This window comes from Gorilla gorilla, chromosome 19 (assembly GCF_029281585.2).
Source record: "Gorilla gorilla gorilla isolate KB3781 chromosome 19, NHGRI_mGorGor1-v2.1_pri, whole genome shotgun sequence".
Classification (NCBI taxonomy): Eukaryota; Metazoa; Chordata; class Mammalia; order Primates; family Hominidae; genus Gorilla; species Gorilla gorilla.
The window spans coordinates 26,158,545-26,176,321 of record NC_073243.2 but is presented as its reverse complement, the minus strand read 5'-3'; the positions used below and the strand labels follow the sequence as shown (position 1 = coordinate 26,176,321).

General features: G+C 43.2%; 1 long non-coding RNA gene across 3 annotated transcripts; it reads right to left on the bottom strand.

Annotated features, from left to right (window-relative positions):
• Positions 1 to 4,231: 4,231 nt before the first annotated feature.
• Positions 4,232 to 17,599, bottom strand: LOC129528138 (uncharacterized). 3 transcript variants are annotated; one of them, XR_010131714.1, is made up of 3 exons: positions 17,545 to 17,599; positions 15,126 to 15,374; positions 4,232 to 4,580 (listed from the first exon to the last, which is right to left on the bottom strand). It is a non-coding gene; the product is annotated as an uncharacterized lncRNA (long non-coding RNA). The 3 variants fall into 3 exon arrangements; XR_008673366.2 differs by lacking the exon at positions 17,545 to 17,599 and adding an exon at positions 15,497 to 15,574; XR_010131713.1 differs by lacking the exon at positions 17,545 to 17,599 and adding an exon at positions 15,445 to 15,558.
• Between the last annotated feature and the right edge of the window lie 178 nt (positions 17,600 to 17,777).

The window sequence follows — 17,777 nt, the reverse complement described above, 5'->3', positions numbered from 1 at the left end:
CAATCAGATGCACATGTGAAGGAAGGAAAAATGTCAGTGATGCCTCCAAGTATTGGTAGCTTGGCCAATTTAGTGGGAGCAGGAGGAATGCTGAGCACATTGATAGAAAAGGAACAGAGAAGGCAAGAGAAGAAAGGGATGGGAGTGGATGGCACTGCTGCAGAAGAATGTGTAAAGTGAAATAAAGTGGGTTAGCACAGAGACACCAAGAGAGGAAAAGAAGCCAAATGGGGCAATGAAAGAGAAATCTAAGTGGGAAGAGAGCTGGGACAGAACATTGCCTTGGAAGTCCACAAGGTTGAAAATGTGTATTAAGAATCACATGCTTCATAACTGTTGAATAGCCTGAGGCCTGAGGGTGGTGGCAGAATTTTGGAATGAGGAAATCCTTGGTGACCTTAGGAAGTTCATTTTCAGTATAGAGGTAGCAAAAAGAAGATGGATTGACATAGGCTGAGATTTGAATACAAGCAGAGGGAGCAGTGGCTCTCAGCCATGGCTGCACATTAGAGATACTTGGGAAGATTTTGAAAATGCAAACGCCTGGGCCCCAAACCTAAAGATTCTGGTTTAATTGTCCTGGGATAAGGAATAATCATGGGGATTTTTTTTTTTTTGACAGAGTCACCCAGGCTGGAGTGCACTGGCACAATCTCGGCTCACTGCAACCTCCACCTTCTGGATTTTAAGTGATTCTCCTGCCTCAGCCTCCCCGGTAGCTGGGATTACAGGCACGCGCCACCATGCCTGGCTAATTTTTGTATTTTTAATAGAGACGACATTTCATCATGTTGGCCAGGCTGGTCTCGAACTCCTGACCTCAAGTGATCCACCCTCCTTGGCCTCCCAAAGTGCCGGGATTACAGGCCTGAGCCACAATGCACACCCAATCATGGAGACTTTTTTTAAAGCTCCCCCATAGGATTCCACTGGGCCGCAAAGGTGAAGGACCAGTGGACGAGTGACTAAGAGAGGAACCTACAAGGCAGATCTTGAAAAGGAAGCAAAGTAGAAAGAAATGGGGGAAAAGCATGTGAAAGGGGAAATGAATACATAATTGTATGTGGTGGGGGAAAGCCCGGAGAAAGAAAGAGACAGTGAAGATGTGAGAGTAGAATAATTTCAGATATAATGATGAAGGAAGTAAAAATATAGACAAATTTAGAAGTAAAAACTTAGAAGGAACATACATGAAATAAATCACTTCTGATGACCTCCATATTCTCTGCAGAGCCTCAGCTGGGAATAGGGGGTGATGGTGGGTTGGGTGAAGCAAGGGGAGGTCAGGGCAGCCACTGAAAGGAAAGGGAGAGAAAGTCAACAAGAGATGATTAGAAGATGACTGAGCAGGGTTGGCAGCACAGCTGAGGCTGGGAAGCTCATAAATTTGTAATGGAACCAATTCAGCATGGTTATGTGATTTTTCTGCAGCATTGGAAGGCACAGAGGGAGAAAACAATCAGTTGGATTGACATAGCATTGGGAATGGAAGGGAGACACAGCTGTGGAAGGAGGACAAGGAGATGGAGGAGATGGGGGCATGGATGAGAGTGCCCTTGCAGGGACGGGTGATTAAATCTAGCTGAGGAAGGGGAGAAGGGCAAGGCCAAGTGAGGTCTGACAGCCTGTAAAATCAGGTGCCAGTTACATCAGAACACATATTTCGGTATAAGGTTTTGTATTTGTAGGTTTTGACTAGATATAAATCAGGTTCCCCAGAGAAACAGAATCAATAGATATAGATAGATATCGATATAGATACAGATATAGATAGAGAGAAGAATGTTTATAATTAAGAACATTTATAATAAAGAACATTTATAATATATCATGTATATATATGATTTATTATGACGTTATTGTAAAGAACTGGCTCACACAATTAGTGGCTGAGAAGTCCCATGATTGGCCATCTTCAAAGAACCAGGAAAACCAATGGTGTAAATTCCAGTCCGTGTCCAAAGGTCTGAGCACTGATCGTGTCCCAGTCCAAGTGCACAAGACCAATGTCTCAGGCAGAAAGAGAGGGAGAGTTCAACCTTCCTCTGCCTTTTTGTTCTTTCTGGGCCCTCAACAGGATGAGCCATGTCTCCCCTTCCCACACTGGGAGGGGTCTTCTGCTTTACTCAGCCTACCAACTCAAATGCTAATCTCTTCCCTCACAGACACACTCAGAGATAATGTTTAGCCAGATATGTGGGCATCCCATAGTCCTGTCAGGTTAACACATGAAATCAACCATCACAGACTTGATAACAGTAGCTCTCATTGTAACCCTTGGTATTTATGCACCAGGTATCATGCTAACAGCTTTACATGTAGGGTCTCATTTAGTACTCTCTCACTTTGCAGAAGAATAACTGCAATTCAGAAAAGTCAGATTACTGTGGACTTCTCTGACTCTAAGACTCAGGCCCATGAATGTATGACCCAAAAGGGTTGCAGAGCTAGACTTCTGAGCATATGGATTTTGCAGGTTGGGTCATCCCAAGTGATGCGGAGGAACAAGGTATAGGAGGTGACAACAGGACTGGATTGGTGAAGTGAATGGAAGCTGAGTCGTTGACAATGAGGAAGTCAGAGCCGTCTGTGGCCAGAGAATGGAATGCTTCAACAACAAGGATGTGAAGTTATGCCAGTGGTCCAGGAGTCAGGGACCTCAGAGATCACAAGGAAAATTTAACTTCCCAGAAGCGGTAACATGAAGAAGAACCAGCCTAAAGCCAACTGGAATAAATGTTTAAAGGCCAGGGAGACTCTGAGACTTGGCAAGAGGTGGCATCTCTCTCTTTGCAGGGTTCTCAGTTGTGCTAAGGGTCCCCAGGACTACCCTCAGGTTCAGTGATTCACTAGAAGGACTCATAAAACTCAGAAAAGCTGTTATATTCATGGCTATGGTTTATTACACTGTAAGGATTCAGATTCAAAATCTGCAAAAACAAAATAAAAATGGCATAGGGTGGCGTACAAGAGAAACCAGACATGAGCTTCCAGTTGTCCTCTCTCAGTGGAAAAACACAGACAGGGCTTAATTGTCTCTGCAATGATACGTGCCTATGCACAAAATATTACCAGCCAGGGAAGCTCACCCAAGCCTTGGTGTCTAGGATTTCTATGAGGGTCAGTCATATAGACATGGAGCACCCACGTGGTATACAAAGACATTCTTATCAGGCAGAGTATTCCAGGCATTTCAATCACTTACATTCTGATAATGCCTCTTGAGCAGAGAAGAAAGTAAATGGTTCCCTTACACCTAGCATTCTAGGCCATGGACAACACTCAGCTTGTCTTCTCCATGCTGCAGTCCAGTCTAATATTCATGAGTGCCTCCTGTTTTACAATTCTCAATGAGTAACTCTTTTGTAGGGGGATATTCTATTAGAGATCACCTATGAGACTTTTGCCTGGGGACTGCTTTATGCCTACCTTTCCTTGACCAATGGGGAGACCATTCTATTCCAACTGCCGTTGGGGAAGGGTGTTACATCAGCAAAACGAAAAAGAAAAAAAAATCATGCTTAGATTTCCTTTTCTAAATGAACATTTGGACTTATGGCACAGACAAAAGTTTGACAGGAAAGGGATTTTGGAATTCCAAAGCAGAGCCTAGTAAGACTCAGGGCCTAAAGTTCAGTTAAGCAAAAAGATTTCATGACCAGTCAGAGCCAGCTTTTACCTCCACTCATGTTAGATTAAAATCTCTTAAGTAGAAAGAGGGTGAAACTAGGAGTGGTCTGAGAGAAGCCTCTGTGTCCTGATCCTCTGGGGTCAAGTCCATGGTGCTGGGAAGAACCATAAGCCCAAAAGCAGAAGGAACCCACACTTACCTGCTTAGCAGGGCTGAGGCAAATAAGCAAGGTCTGGGAATTCTCCATCTGTATCCTACCATGGAGCCACAGTGATGGAGAATTGGCCTGAAGGGTCCAGGGAAACAGGCTTGACTTCCCAGGCCCTATGCAGTTAAAAAAAAGTAGGTCAGATGCTTCCCATTTAATCTTTTTTTTTTTTTTTTTTTTTTTTTTTTTTTTTTTTGAGACAGAATCTCACTCTGTCACCCAGGCTGGAGTGCAGTGGCACCATCTCAGTTCACTGCAACCTCCACCACCCAGGATCAAGCAATTCTCGTGCCTCAGCCCCCTGAGTATCTGGGATTACAGGTGTGTGGCATCATGCCTGGCTAATTTTTGTGTTTTTAGTAGAAACAGGTTTTTGCCATGTTGACCAGGCTGGTCTCAAACTCCTGGCCTCAAGTGATCTGCCTGCCTCGGCCTCCCAAAATGTTGGGATTACAGGCGTGAGCCACTGCACCTGGACTCCCATTCGATTTTTAGGGTTGTTGAGCCCTAATGTCCCCTTGTTGTCTTGTGAGGCTGCAAAGTGAACTTTATGGACTAACCACCAGGGAAAAGATGAAAACTTGGATATCGCAAAGGAGGTCAGCAAAGATGGGCATTGACAACAGAGCCAATGGGAATGAGGATGTGGTAGAGATGCAGAAGAGAAGATGTGATGGCCAAGAATCAGAAACCATTCCCAACGGCTTCCCAGTAGTCAAGTCTCCTCGAAATTAAATACAACTGTGGAGGGAGGAGGAAAAGGGGGAGCTGTGATCTCATTGAGAAAAATCTTGAATTAATTAGTTTTCCTAAAACGGCTAAGATTAAACATTCATTGTCAGTGACATGGAGCTGGAGGTAGAAATCAAATTCAGTTATGGAAATAAAAAGAGAATTGTCTTTTATTTTGCAAACCTGAGTTTGAGGTCTAGGAAATGAGCACTTGCCACATTTTAAACTCTTGAAAGTTCAGAGATGGGAGGATAGGTAACATCATTGGTAGTAGCAGGAGCAGCAGGATTTTTTTTCATGCTATGTATATAGATGTCAGTTTCTCCAAACCGAAATTTGGGATGCATTGTTCTGACCATGGAGCACATCTGTAAGGGACTGCCTTCAAAAACGTGAACAGTGTGTGCCTAGGATATCTTGTTTCTGCATCAAGAGCACAACCATTCCTGAGCAGGCAGATATAGTGACCGTGCATTTCAAAAGGGAAGATGTGTACAACTTCTAGATGTGTGAAATTGTCTCAGAGATGCAGACTGGGCCCAAAACTGTTGGAATATCTGAAACAATTCATGGAATAAATTCAAACTCCCTAGTATGGAAAACAAAGCTTTTCAGTCTGTGGCCTTGCTTTCCTGACCCACCTCTCTGAGGCTTTCCAGCATCACTCTGGTCACGATGAGCACTGGAAAGCCTCTAAACCTGCTGTGTGCACCTGCTTCGGGGATTTTGCACAGCCCATTCCCTTTGCTTGAATTGTCATCCCCACCCTTGTTGTTCTGGCTACTTCTATTTATCCTTCATGTCTCAAATTGAACTTACCTCTTTGTCTTAATCAGTTTGGGCTACTATTTTAAAAAAAAATACCATAAACTGGATTGCTTAGAAACTATAGAAACTTGTTGCTCACAGTTCTGGAGATTGGGAAGTCCAAGATCAGTGTGCTGGAAGATTCAGCGTCTGGTGAAAGCCCCCTTCCTGATTCACCAACAGTGCCTTCTGGCTATTTCCTTACATGGTGGAAAGGATGAGGGGTCTAATTCAGACCTCACTTATAAGGGAACTAATCCCATTTATGAGGGCTCTGCCTTCCTGACCTAATCATCTCCTAGAGGATCCACTTCTTAATGCTTTGGGGATTAAGATTTCAACATATATTTGACTTCCTCTCATTATTGGGTATACACCCAAAGAAATATAAACTGTTCTATTATAAAGACACATGCACGTGTATGTTCATTGCAGCAGTACTCACAATAGCAAAGACATGGAATCAACCTAAATGCTCATTAATGGTAGGCTGGACAAAGAAAATGTGGTACATATACACCATGGAATACTATACAGCCATAAAAAAGAATGAGATCATGTCCTTTGCAGGAATATGGATGAAGCTGGAGGCCATTATCCTTAGCAAACTAATTCAGGAACAGAAAACCAAGTACCACATGTTCTCACTTATAAGTGGGAGCTAAATGATGAGAACACATGGACACATAGAGGGGAACAACACACACTGGGAACTACCCTAGTGTGGAGGGTGGGAGGAGGGAGAGACTCAGGAAAAATAACTAATGGGTACTAAGCTTAATACCTGCGTGATGAAATAATCTGTACAACAAACTCCTGTGGAACAAGTTTACCTCTGTAACAAACATGTGCATTTACCCCTGAATTTAAAATAAAAGTTAAAAAAAAATTTTTAACAAAAAAAGACTTCAACATATGAATTCTGAAGAGACGCAAACATGTGGACCGTAGCACTCTTTCAGAAAGCCTTCCCAAATTTTCCCAAAGTGGTTTTATTGCCCTTCCCATGAACTCCCATGGGATCCTGAGTTTTCCCTGGCTGTAGCAGAACTTAGAAGAATGTATTTAATTGTCCATCTACTTATCCATCTCCCTCACTAGACTGTCAGCTACTTGAGGTGTATCTTGATCATCATCACATTCCCAGAGCCTAACGCTGCCCATGGCAACAAGATTGTGCCCAATAAATACTTATTACCTCAACAGGGTTAATGACTCATAGAGAAGAAATAGCTTTGACCTGAACTACTTTAGAAAATCCAGGCTTACCAGCCCACTTCCCAAAGGGAAATGGCCCCCAGCAAATAGACATCAGAATCAGGGTTGTCGCCAAATAATTTTTCTTCACTTATTCCCTGGCAGAAATTAACACCCTGAGCAGCAGTGTGATACTTCTTATTCTCGGAGGAAGAGAAATCCCCCAGGGTAGTTAACCCAAATCAACAGGTGCACAGCTGCTGTCTCTGGAGGGTCTGTTTGTGCCGGTGCCAGAAGGCAGAACCTCAGCATCCCCATTCCTGAGGCTACGGTTCAGAGACTGGGCTGTTGGGGTTGACTGTGTGGGCACTCCCCAGGGGCTCATTCTCTGCTCGGGGGCTTTTGTTATGAATGTCCCGAACAGAAAGACTCACTGGAAACCTTTCCGATGGAGGGTCTATGCTGGGCACTCACAGAGAGCATATGATTTCATCCTCACAAAAACACTGAGAGATAAAACCATTACTCTCAGATTTATAGAGATAAAAACTGAGGCTCAGAGCGGTTAAATAACTCACTTGAAGATCACAGCTAGTCAGAGGGTAAGTTGTTCTTGAGAAAAATAAATAAACAACCTCCATCATGTGGCTGTTCTGTTTTTACACTGCTATGGCAAAAAAACAATCAATACCCCACTACCTGTTTCAAAAGCTTCCGGTGACAACACACACACACACACACACACACACACACCCCATTAAGAGTCCAGCAGGTGATAACTGGTGTTGCTACAGCATGAAAGAAAAAAGGGAACTGTGAAACTCTCCACTATCCTGGGAAAGAATCAGGCGTTTTATACTTTGTTAACCATGGTATAAGGTAAAGATTTAAGCAATAGTTTTCCATGCTTCTGATTTAAGTTTAAAATTTTCAGGAAGAGCAGAATGTGTCAGTTAGTTAGCTCCTTGCCTTTTTTTTTTTGAGATTATATAAGCTGTTTACTCTCGCAAATACTCAGGTGAGTTTGAGTGCTGTTCACTGGCTCACCTGTCGATATTTCATGCAGTCATTAATCGTTCACAGATTATTTATCCTCTGCACATGCCCTCTAATGTTCCTTTATCTTAGTTGGTTGGCTTGAGTTATAAGTTCCAATGCCTATGAGAAGCAGACCCATAATATAGAAATTAAGAGTCCCCACCATCCCCATTTAACATAGCAGTGGAAGTCCTAGCCAGAGAAATCTGGCAAGAGAAACAAATAAAAGGCATTCAAATAGGAAAAGAAGAAGTCAAGCTATCTTTGCTGATGATATGATTCTATGCCTAGAAAACCCTAAAGACTGTGCCAAAAGGCCCTAGAGCTCATAAATGACTTTGGTAAAGTTTCAGGATGCAAAATCAATGTACAAAAATCAGTAGCATTTCTATACACCAATAACATTCAAGCTGAGAGCCAAATCAAGAACACATTCCCACTTACAAAAGCCACAAAAGAATAAAATACTTAGGAATATAGTCAACTAAAGAGGTGAAAAATCTCTACAAAGAGACTTACAAAACACTGCCAAAAGAAATCACAGACTACACAAATAAATGTAAAAACATCCCAAGCTAATGGATTGGAAGAATCAACATCATTAAAATGACCATACTGCCCAAAGCAATTTACAGGTCCAACACTATTCCAAACTGTCAAAGTCATTTTTCACAGAATTAGAAAAAACTATTCTAAAATTCACACGAAACCAAAAAAGAGCCTGACCATACTGCCCCAAGCAATCTACAGATTCAATGCTATTCCTATCAAGTGACCGATGTCATTTTTTACAGAATTAGCACAAAAAAATTCTAAACTTCATCTGGAACCAAAACAGAGCCCAAACAGCCAAGGAAATGCTAATCAAAAAGAACAAAGCTGGAGGCATCACGCTACCCAACTTCAAACTATACTATAAGGCAACAGTAATCAAAACAGCATGATACGGGTACAAAAATAGACACATAGACCAATGGAACAGAATAGAGAACTCAGAAATAAAGCTGCACACCTACAACCATCTGATCTTTGACAAAGTTTAGAAAAATAAGCAATGGGGAAGGGACTCCCTATTCAATAAATGGTGCTGGGATAACTGGCTAGCCATATGCAGAAGAATGAAACTGGACCTCTACCTTTCACCACATACAAAAATTAACTCAAGATGGACTAAAGACTTAAAGGTAAGACCTCGAACTGTAAGAATCCTAGAAGAAAACCTAGGAAACACCATTCTGGACATTAGCCTTGGGAAAGAATTTATGACTAAGTCCTCAAAAGCAATTGCAACAAAAACAAAAATTGACAATTGGGACCTAATGAAACTAAACAGCTACACAGCGAAAGAAATTACCAACAGAGTAAACAGACAACCTACGCAATGGGAGAAAATACTTACAAACTATGCATCCAACAAAGGTCAAATATCCAGAATCTATAAGGAACTTAAATAAATCAACAAGCAAAAAACAAATAACATCCTTAAAAAGTGGGCAAAGGACATGGACAGACACTTCTCAAAAGAAGACATACAAGCAGCCAACAAACATATGGAAAAATGCTCATTATCATTAATCAACAGATTAATGCAAGTCAAAACCACAATGAGATAGCATCTCACATGAGTCAGAACGGCCATTATTAAAAAGTCAAAAAACAGCAGATTCTGGAGAGGCTGTGGAGAAAGGAAAATGCTTATACATTGTTGGTGGGAATGTAAATTAGTTCAGCCACTGTGGAAAGCAGTTTTCAGACTTCTCAAAGAACTTAAAACAGAACTACCATTTGACCTAGTAATACCATTACTGGATGTATATTCAAAAGAAATAAATCATTCTACCAAAAAGACACAAGGACATACCATCCTGAACATGCCTGATCTCATCTGATCTCAGAAGCTAAGCAGGGTCAGGCCTGGTTAGTACTTGGACGGGTGACACATGCACGTGTATGTTCATCACAGCACTATTCACAATAGCAAAGACAGGGAATCAACACCAGTGCCCATCAGTGACAGTTTGGATAAATAAAATGTGATACATATACATCATGGAATGCTATGCAGCCATAAAAAAGAACAAAACCATGTCCTTTGAAACAACATGGATGCAACTGGAGGCTGTTATCCTAAGCCAATTAATGAAGGAACAGAAAAACAAATACTGCATGGGAACTAAACAATGGGTATTCATGGACATAAAGAAGGGAACAATAAACACTGGGAACCACTAGAGGGGAAAGAGAGGGAGGCCTATTGGCTACTATGTTCACTATCTGCATGATGGGATCAATCATACCCAAACCTTAACATCATGCAACATGTCCAAGTAACCAACCTGAACATGTACCCCCTGATTCTAAAATAAAAGTTGAAAAAGAAATACATAACCACCTATCGGTGTTCCTAAGCAGAAAATAGAATCTCACATTTATTTTGGCACCTAAAAAAAAAATTGGGCTGAGTGCGGTGGCTCACACTTGTAATCCCAGCACTTTGAGAGGCTGAGGCGGGCAGATCGCCTGAGGTCAGGAGTTCAAGACCAGCCTGGCCAACATGGTGAAACCCTATCTAAAAATACAAAAAATTAGCTGGGCGTGGTGGTGGGTGCCAGTAATCCCAGCTACTTAGGAGGCTGAGACAGAAGAATCACTTGAACCTGGGAGGCAGAGGTTGCAGTGAGCCGAGATCACACCATTGCACTCTGGCCTGGGCAACAAGAGTGAAATTCCGTCTCAAAAAAAAAAAAAAAAATTGGTAGTCCCAAGAGGCTTACTTGGAGGGATATGTAATGACTTAAAGTATGTACTCCATCTGCAGGGGGCGCCATGACTCAACTCCAGCCAATGGTTGCCATGTAGAATGTCAGAGTTCCTGTGCCTGGGTCTTTTTATATTCCTCCGCCCACAAAAAAAAAAAAAAAAAAAAAAAAAAAAAAAACAACTCATTAATCTGGAATTTTGCATGAAATTTCCTGATTTGCAAAACACTATGTGATCCAAACAGCATATGCCTGTGGGTAATTTTCTATCCAGTCTGTGACTCCTGTATGACCACCTGCAACAGACCCTAGGATCCAGGTCTTGAATTAGCTCACCAGAGAGCTGAACAGCACAGCCCATAATCTAAGAGCAGACAGCCCTGAGCAGGTGAGGATGGGCAGCTGTGGGGCACAGCGGCAGGAAAGTTCTGTGTCTGATGAAGTCTCAAGCATTGAGCCAAGGAAGAAAGGAACTATCCGTCCTGTCAGAAAACTACAATGCTCAACAAGTCTTTGTGGTCTCAATTTTAACATTTTTGGTTATCACTGCAACAGTAGCATCTGCTCAGGCAATATGAGACAGGACTCTGGGAACATTATGTGACACCTTTTATCTCAGCTCTGGATGAGGTGAACTGCAAGTACAACTATTTACAAGCAAGACAATCACAGGTACAGAGGTGTGCCAACATGCTCGGTGAAATTCAGAGGGAATCTGACCAAGAGCTTAGACAGATTTCCAAAAGGGTAGTGTGAGGTGTTAGAAGAAGCAGAGCCGATAGGAAAACTCATAACAGCATGTTCCTCCTCAGAAGCATCTTTTGTTTATTTGGCAAGGATGCAGCGAGGGCTTGGCTAGACCCCAGGGATATGCCAGTGAACCACACTGACTATGTTCATCAGTGGAAGTCAAAGTCAAGAGGAGGCCCCTGAGTTCTGCACTGTCCAGGCAAGATCACCCTTCACCCAGCCATGCCATTCTGACAGCAGGACTCCCTAAACTCATCCCTCAGTACCCTGCCTTGCATCCCCTCAACCTCTGTGAACCTCGTAATCTGACTACCCCCAACTTCCCAAACCCACCCATTGGGTCACTGGAATGCATGATCTATTATCAGCAAAATCTCTTTATCTTCAATTGCGACTCTAAACATTCCCTTCACCTTTCTGTCCTCACAGAATAAGGGGGCCATCAAGAGCAGAATGTGATGGAAAAATAATTATATTAATAGCAAACATTTATATGTGCAACCACTGTCCCAAGTCTAGTGCAAGCACAGCTCCTATATCTATTGCCTGAACTTCACAACAATTCCGCAAGCCCATTACCATTCTATCTTTTGATTAGGAAACAGAAGCACAAAGAGGTCGATTAATTAGCCCAAGATCACAGAGTTGAGAAGTAGTGCATTAGAAACACAGGACTTGAATCGAGACAGTTGGAGCTCAAACCCTGTGTATGTAACCACTGTGATATACAGTAGTACAGAATGGTCTGTGGTCAAAGACACAACTCCAGGAAGCAGCAACAGAGGCAACAACAGGGAGGAAGCATTAGGAGGGCTCCGCATCCACTGGGTTCCAGAACTAGCCCCTAAGAAAATCTCAAAGCTCCCTGCAAAGACGCCATTTCCCCTGCTGTCCTCTGAAAAGGCAGCTGATTTTTTCATTCCCATACCCCTTGTTCCACTGGGCCTGGAGGTGAGGCAGGGCTCCTTTTTGCCCATTACTCCTTTTTGCCCGTTACTGATCTTCCATACCACTGCCCCCAACACTCCCGGTTTTAAGGGTCATGCTGCCATACTGAACAACCCACTACCCTCCTTGTCATAGTCAACTATTGAGCCCTGTGTCATTCCCCTCATTTCTACAAGATCCCAGCACCTGGGTCATGGTCACCCTCTCCAATACTACCTCAGCTGTGATTCTCAGTGATTTTGCTTTCCATAGAGAAATCCCTACAAAGCCCTGGACTGCCCATTCCATGACCTCCTCTTTTCTGGGGATTGTTTTCCTCCATCCTAACTCACCCACTCTCCCTTATAGTCATACCCTAGACTTTTTTACACAAGTAATTGCACTCTGTTATCTCAATTCTAAGAATCCTACTTTCCAACCACCACTTCTCATTTTCAGTTTGCCAATTCCAAAAATTATTGACCCCTCTATCAACTAAATACATGACTATATCTAAATATATGATCAATACATGGTTGTACTGTCCCTCAACTCCTCCATTGTCTCACTCTTCTTATCCAGCTTCCATTCAAGTAGGTGCTGTTACCCTTACTCCCTAGAACATACTCCAGCTCCTTTTTTCCTCACTCCCTAATTCTCACCTAGGAAAAAAAACCCTCAACCCTTATTAAATCTCACTCTCTAACTATTCTGAACCTTTATCCAAGCAGCTGAACTTAGTGGGAGAAAAATATGCAAGCATATTGACTGGCCTATTTCAAATGCATGAGATCCTACCTCAAGGGGCCCAAACGCTACCTTCCGATCCCACTCCATTTCGCAAGTCATCCATTCATATGCTTTTCTGCCTAGTGTGATTGGAGAAAATCCAATTAAGAGACTAAACTATTATTTTGTAACTTCTTTCTCCTCCTCACTCTGGACTAAGAAAACAGAAGCAATCAGAAGAAAATGTTGCAGGCTTCCACCAAGACATCTACCACCCTCAGGGCATTTGTCCTAGAAGCTCTGCATTCCCACTCAACATCACAGATGAACTGAAAGCTCTAATGCCAGCCCTTCTGCTTGAACCCTAGGTCCTCATTCTCTTTTTCAATAACAAGGTCATTGATCGGTCAGCCACGCTGTCTCCTGCACCATCAAATTTTCTCTCTCTTCTTGACCTTTTCCATCCAATGCAAAACACAAACCCTTTGCTGACACTTTACCTACTTCTAGTTCCCACTCATTTCTCCGCTCTCCTTTGCAGAATGGTCTCCAATTTCTGATCTCTTTTTCCTTCTTGAACTCAATCCTTTCGGGCTTTTTTGCCCATCACTTCACCAAAACAGCCCTTATCTAGGTTTCCAATACCTCCATGTTACAAAGCCCAATCATCAATTCTCGGTCTTCATCTTACTCAGTCTCTCAGAAACATTTGACAATTTTTGTCCCTAACTTCTTCCTGAAAGTCTTTTATGACTTGCCTCCAGGATGCTCTTTTCTCTAGAGTCTCCTTCTACATCACTGGCCACTCCTTCCTGGTTGTTTCTCCTGGTCCCTGCTCAGATCTCAGACGTCTGAACATCAATGGCCCCAGACCCAGCCCTCAGCTTTTTTTCCTGGTCTACCCTCCTCACTAGAGACCTCTCTAAGACCTCATTCAGGCTCATGGTGTTAAATGCAATTTACACTGATGGCTCCCAGGTTTATATCTCCTGCTAGACCTCTCTCCTGAATTCCACATGCCTCAACCCAACTTTACATCTCAGCTGGATTCTTAACACACATCTCAAACTTTAAACGAACAAACCCCAACTCCTGAGTCACATACCTCCCAGTCACATACCTCCCAATTCTCTCTCTCTCTCTCTCTCTTTGTCTCTCTCTCTCCCTCTCTGTCTTTCTCCCCTTGCTCAAAAACAGCTTCCCATCGCACTCAGAGTAAAAGCTAGGGCCACCTGCTGCCTCTCTGATTTCATCTTCCACCACTCTCACATGGGATTATTCTGCAACAGTTGCATTGGTCTTCTTGCTGTTCCTCGAATATACCAAACATGTTCCAGCCCTCAAAACCTTTGCACTTCCCATTTTCTCTTCTTTAAATGCCCCTCCTCCCAGAGAGCTTCATGATATGGTCCTTCACTGCTTTCAGTCTCCGTTTTCATGCAACCTGATTTGAGAGACTTTTTCTGACAACTGTGTTAGGTAGCAATTCCCTTTGTCCCCATCCTGGAACCAGAATGGGAGTTCTGGGTGAGCAGGCTGTATCTGAAGGGCTTAAAACAGTACCTAGGATGTGTATAGGTAATTTGTAGCTATTTGTGGTAAGCTCCTGTCCTTTCGGAGCTCACACTTTAGTAAGACAGACAAACATTGAATAATTAATGACACATATAATTAATCCTATTGCTGAAATATGTTGTGAAGAATAATTATAGGCCAGGCATGGTGGCTCATGCCTGAAATCCCAACATTTTGGGAGGCTAAGGCGGGTGGGTTACCTGAGGTCAGGAGTTCGAGACCAGCCTGGCCAACATGGTGAAACCCCGCTTCTACTAGAAACACAAAAATTAGCCAGGTGTGGTGGCATGTGCCTGTAATCCCAGGTACTCAGGAGGCTGAGGTGGGAGAATCGCTTGAACCTGGGTGGAGGAGGTTGCAGTGAGTGAAGATCACACCACTGCACTTCAGGATAGGCAGCAGAGTGAGACTCCCTCTCAAATAAAAAAAAAAAAAAGAATTACAGAGTAAATTTAGGGTATACAAGTAGCATATTCAAGGATGTTACATAAAAAGGAATACGGCTTCCAGACCCTAAGCTATGGGAACTCTCTAACTCCTTAAGGATCAGAGTTATGTGTCTCTTAGAAAAAAAAGGATGACATAGACATATCCAAATTGACTTGTCCTAGGAATTTCCAGTTCTCTAGCATTTATTTATCCAAATATCTCTGCCTCCACTTTTAGCCACATGTAAAGCATCCTCAAGGTAGGTGGCAGAGCAGAGGAGATACCCTGTATGTCCAACCCTTTAGTGATAGAGAGTTTTCAGTTTGCTCAGAGGCCACTGTACCTCCATAGCTTCCAGTATCCTGTGCTTGGACTGTGCCTTCTGTGTATCAACTTAAAGATGCAAGTAGACACATGAGACAAGAGGTTCCATTGCATTTGGTGGCACCTTCTACACTATATACATAGTGAGAGCTTGATCAGTGATGGATGGGTGGATGGATGGAGGCGTAGACAGGTAGGGATAAAGTGAGGAAGACGTCAGATCATCCAGGTTTTCCTCACGCTGGTTCCTCAGGTTCCTTGCCATTCCCTATGGAACAAGAAGACAAATTCAAGAAGAATCTATGCCAGCCTGGTGGTTAGATCCTCAATTCCCATACCTTGGAGTTGTAATGCCACGGAAAAGAACTTTCCACCAACACCCTCACCAACCAGCATCCTTTAGCCTTTTTTGGGACCATGGTGGTTAGGACATCATCTTGAATCAAGCTTCCTATCCTGGAGCCCAAAGGTGGCTCTCTGTGCTGTTGGTCATTATCATCACCTGTCATCATAGGCTTTGTGAGTCAGTTCCTTGACCTCATCTTTTCCACTGATTTTTTTTCCTCCATCCTAACTCAGCCACTCCCTCTATAGTCATACCCCAGATTCATTTTATAGAAGAGGCAGGGGGAAGATGAAGGTCAGAAAAGGTAAAGTGAAATGCTCAAGGTCAACATCAAGAATTAATGAGAAAGGTGGGACTTGATTCAAAGTTGCCAATCCCTCAACAGCACTGCAACACCCTCTAGGAAATGTGCTCTGTATCCAGCCCCCGCCCCTGGTACTTTGCATGCAAAGTTGCTGCTAGGAGATGAGCCAGGTTCCCAGTGAACAACCAACCCTTGGTCCTTCCTCCGGGGCTGAGCCCAAGTTAAGCAGACACTGAGCTGGGAAAGGGCGGGGAGAGGAGATTCTGCTCTGCTTCTAGATCATACTCCTTCCCAAAAAGATTGCAAAAAGAAAGCAACTTAAAGCCAGTATCCGTCCAGCCCTTAAGCCAGAGGTTATGTGTTTGCCCGGGGGATGGAGTATAAAATAGCTGCTGGATGTGCACCACGTTTATCTTGTTCTCTGTGCCCCTGGAGTGTGCTGTTTACTTTCTCACTGGAGGTGCAATTATTTAATGAGGTGCTGAAGCCTGGGGAAGATTGCACATTTTAATCAAAGCACCAGAGGAGCAAGTCTAGATGACTTTACAAAATGTATTTGAGGCGAATTTTGCACAGCAATGTCTGGATATCAGGTAATTAAGTGAAAAGGGAAATAACTTCCCAAGGGGTGTAAACAAACACACCAAGTCAGTCTCATTTCAGTGTTATGCTGAGTGGGGAAAATGGATTTTGGAGTGGACCGTGGACTGCAACAGGGCTGCTTCCTCCAATGTCAAAACAGGCTTTGTGAGGCCGGGAGCTGCGGGGCCATGGTGCCTCCTACAGGTTGAGGGGAAAAAACAACCCTCAGAGAAAGTCTTGTCAAATTTCTTCAGTTAGAGGAGGAAGAGGAAGCCTGAAGCCTGGAAGGGCAAAGTGACTTCCTCAAGGTCACATGGCTGTTTAGGGGAGGAGCGAAGACCAGACTCTGGTTTTCTGACCCTCAGTCCTGTGTTGCTTCCAGTCCACCAGGCCAATGCTACCCAAAGGTCAGCTACTGGGAACAACAAAAGAAATAATAATAACAACCCAGTGACATCTAAAATAATGAGAGCTAACATGTATAAGTGTGTGTGCCAGGTGCTATGTCTTGTATGATGTCTCCATTTCTCATTAGATAGCTCCCCAAGACCCCAGGAAGAAGATACTATTATCCTCAGTCTAGAGGTGAGAAAACAGAAGCAGAACATTTAAGAAACCAGCCCAACGTTACAAGTAGAAAGTGTCGTAGAGCAAGTGCCAGACACAGATGCCCTGATATCCCATGGTTCCACAGTCTCTGAGCTTCCAGGCCCTTTCCCAGGTCCCTAAGGCTTCAGAAGCACAAGCCTAGAAACCTCCATCTTCAGGGTACTGCTGCTAAATCTGTTACTACATTTACCAAGTGATATCTCTTTGGGACCACACCAATCCTGATGAGTAACTCAGTCTTTTTCTCAGTTCCACGATAGCAAAACCAAAACAAAGCTGGAGGAAACAAAATGCAAGATGCATTTGCAAGTGTGGTTACTTAGGAGTCATGAGGGAGGGTCCCAGAGAACACCTTCCAGCCATCTCCTGAAAACCACCTTTTAGACATTTTCTTCCAAATTCCAGGGGTTTCTTTCCGGCTTTCTCATAGGCATTTCTTGCTCTTTCTCCTGCTTGGGTCTGGGCTATGGTTCAGCTTTCCAGTTCTTATCTTTCCCCTTATTCCACTTCTTCTATCTCCTTTTTCTCTTTCCTGCATTGTGAGGAAAAAATAAACAATTCATTTCACTGGACACCCATGCCTTCAGGGTCTCTCACCTTCTGCCCTGAGCAGCTTATCAAGATATTTTCTTGGACAGAGGCAATCTCCTTGTTGGACCAGGATTCTAGAACTAGCTGCTAAGAGAATGCATTATTCACTTTGTGACACCAATAAATATGAGGTCTCCACTTCTATCTTTTTATGCCCACATATATGTTTACTTGCACAGCATATGGTTTCTGCAGGATAATTCACATTTGGGACCCCAGAAGTTGAGCATCTTTGTTTA